Source organism: Nicotiana tabacum, chromosome 23 (genome assembly GCF_000715075.1).
Source record: "Nicotiana tabacum cultivar K326 chromosome 23, ASM71507v2, whole genome shotgun sequence".
Lineage (NCBI taxonomy): Eukaryota > Viridiplantae > Streptophyta > Magnoliopsida > Solanales > Solanaceae > Nicotiana > Nicotiana tabacum.
The window spans coordinates 32694791-32698558 of NC_134102.1; positions in this window are offsets into that span (position 1 = coordinate 32694791).

The following is a 3768-nucleotide window of genomic DNA, read 5'->3' on the forward strand; positions in this document are numbered from 1 at the left end:
ATTGGTAAGGAGAAGGACTCCTTACCTGAAGAGAACTTTATCCTAGATAAGGGAGGAGTTAGAAGTTGCACTACTAAAAAATCAGGTTTTAGCGATGGACAAATTCTATAGCTAAATAAAAAATTCGTCGCTAATCTCATTTAGCGACGGATTATCAAGAAATTCCGCTAGCTGCGAGCATTTTAGCGATAGATTAGCGACGCTGTTCGTAGCTAATTTTAGTTTTTGTTTGGTAGTGTTGAAGATAACTAGAACTCTTCCACCATGGAAGAGTATAGTATTAGAACTCTAGTTAATCCTATTCTACTAACTCTATATATTTTAGGATGTTCTCATTTTACAGGCACGCTCAAACAGTGAAGTTAAAAGAGAGTTGAGAGCAAAATAGCAAGGCATTTTGCAAGCAATTCCTGTGTGCGAACCTGAAGCTACATGAACCGGATAGAAGAACCAGTTCCAAGTTTGTGTCTTTTATTCTAGTTTCATTATAGTAGGGCTTTTGAGTTGTACCTTTCAGCTTTCTCTAGAAGCATTTGTACTAGGTACTCTGAGTGTATTGTTCAAGTTAGAGTTAACTTGAAATTGTCGCAACAAAGTGAGGCTGGTTGCCACAAAGGGTTAGAGATAATCCTTAGGTTTACATGAGTTTTGTAAATGCTATTTTTGGCTCAATGATTTAGTGAAGTGTTGGGGAAAACCCTACTGGGTAGTAGGTCGTAGTTTTTTCACCTTTTGAGCAAGGTGTTTTCTACGTAAAAATACTTTTGTTCTTTACTTTCTGCATTTATTATTCTGCAATCGTAGTATAAGGAATACATAGAAGAACCAGGTCCTTCTATAATCTATGCACGCGAAAAATTGGACACCACACAAATCATCCCCTCTCGTGTGGTATTGGAGTACAAAATATCAAAACACTTTCTCTGGTTATTACTATGTTCTAAATTACCATTGTAGCCATGCTCTTTTATTTGAAGATACTACCTACTGCTGCCAGCACTATTTGTGGCCACCACATAGAAGAAATCCTTCATATCTTCACCATTTGCCCTCCGGCAGTTCAAATTTGGAGCCAGTTTAAATCTAAATCCCAAGCACTGACCACATCGACTGGTTGCACAATCTCTGTACGTCCCACAATCTCATCCCCATTAATCATACTTTAGCCATATCCTTAGACATTCTTACACCATTTATCCTATGGCATATCTTACTAAATTATAACCATAACATTTTTAATCATTTCCTGCCACTATCTCTACTCGCTCTATATCCCTTCAAGCAATTGAATTCCTTTTCTTGACAACCACTTCCTCCAAGTGCCATTCCTACTCTCCCATCCCTGTCTGCTGGATGCCACCACAACAAGGTACTTACGAACTCAATATTGATGGTGATGTCGATCCTACTACTCTTCTACAGATTATACATTGTTATCAACAACTTCACACCATTCATAGTGAAAACTGACTCACATGTATTGATAACACTACTGTCAACTGGAAAGTTAAAATACTCACATATTTTTAATAATTGCAGCTTGATGCTCCGTGAGTTATGCTTACCAAGGATCCAACACACATTTAGATAAGGGAATGGCGTGGCGGATGCTTTGGCATGTTTTTGAAAGACCTAATTGCTGATTAACAACAACATATTGTTATTTTTGATAACCCTCCCACCTTTACTTTATCGCACTTACTTTCAGACATAATGGGCACGATAACTACCCGTTCAGTTCCCTCCATGTAATACTTTAGTTTCTGTTTATCAATAAAATGCATGTTCCTAGCAACAACAAAATATAAAGCCCTTTAAGACTATTTTTCAACTCCACAAAACGTTCGTTATACTGCATTTTTACTGAAGGGTAGTAGTGCAGTTGATAGTATCGCACTTTAGCGCAAAAAGGCATGTGAGGTGCTGAAGAAACTACCATAAACATATTTAATCGCGCTTTAGTGACCACTCCTTTGTATAAGAGGGCTGCGTCCCGTGCATTCATGATTATCTTTTTTGTCATTCATAGAGTCTTTTGACACACTATGGGAAAATAATATATGTCATTAGATAGTTGTTATGATATTCTTTGTATAACTTATAAGATGAGACTACAGAGATACAGTTTATGTTTTTATGCTATATCTTATATATAGACATAGTGAAGATTCACGAGACGTGTAGCGGGGTCAACACTAGGTTAGAGGTTTGGAGACAGATTCTGGAGTCTAAAGGTTTTAAGTTGAGTAGAACGAAAATGAAATATTTGGAGTGCAAGTTCAGTGATCGGATGCATGAAGCAAAAGGGACGTGAAGCTTGATACACAAGTCATCCCCAATAATGATAGTTTCAAATATCTTGGCTATGTTATCCAAGGCAGTGGGGATATAGACGAGGATGTTACACATCATATTAGAGCATGGTGGATGAAATGGAGTCTCGCATCTGATGTTTTGTGTGATAAGAATGTGCAACCAAGACTTAAAGGCAAGTTTTACAGAGTTGTAGTTAGACCAACTATGTTGTATGGCGCAGAGTGCTGGCCAGTCAAGAAATCCCATGTCCAGAAGATAAAAGTAGCAGAAATGAGAATATTGAGATGGATGTGTAGGCATACCAGGAAAGATAAGATTAGGAATGAAATTATTAGAGTCAATGTGGGAGTGGCCCATGTAGAAGACAAACTGCGGGAATCAAGGCTGAGATGGTTGGGGCACGTGATGAGAAAAGACGTAGATGCGCCGGTTAGGAGGTGTGAGAGGTTGACCATGGCAGGTCTGAGGAAGGATAGAGGTAGGCCTAAGATGTAATAGGGAGAGTTGATTAGGCAGGACATAGCGTTGCTTGAGCTTACCGAGGACGACATGACCCTAGATAGGATGGTGTGGAGGTTGATAAGGTGGTATTTTACCAACTTATCTCGTCTTTAATCTTAGATTTTTGCTTTATTTGATTGATAAAATAGTGTGTTCAATGTCGTTTACTTCTATATTACATGTTTTATATGATTTAGAAGTGAGCGGGAAGAAACCAAGCGAAAACAAGTCAAGAAGGGGCTCAAAAGCAGAAATCTAGAAATTGGCCTCAGGTGTCGCAAATGCGAGCATGAGCCCGCAATCCCGAACTCAACCATGCCAGTCAACGTTCGCAAATGCGAACATGTTATTCACAATTACGAAGACAACTAAGTCAAACAATATTCGCAAATGCGAAATGAGGGCCGCAAATGCGAAGTCAAACCAGACAGTCAACTTTCGCAAATGCGATAATCAACAGAAAAGTCAAGGTTCGCAAATGCGAACATCCTTTCACAAATGCGAATATCGCGCTTCAATTCTTAGCACTTCTGTAATTTTATATTGTTTGGCCCCAAACTCTTTAATACACGACCTAGCACATCTTTGGCAGATCTTTGGCTTATTTTTCAGTCTCTTGACTAGAGAAGACACATTTTGGAGCTAGGGTTCTTGCACACACACTTGGGTCTTGAAGATTTGAAGCTTTTGGTTGAGAATTTCTTACCCATTTTAACTCATTTCTTTATTTTCTTGCTTTGTATTGTATATCTAAGTGTGTAATATTTTTTTCAGCACTTGAATCTTGTTTATGAAAATATTCATATTTAAAGTGTGGATTAAATATCTTATTGTGCTTATGTATTGAATGGTTTTTATTTATTATGAAGTGAGTTATTATTTCTTTAATTATTCTTGTTCTTTAATGTTTTCAAAGGGATTAACTAACCTTAGGACTCGCCTATTAACTTT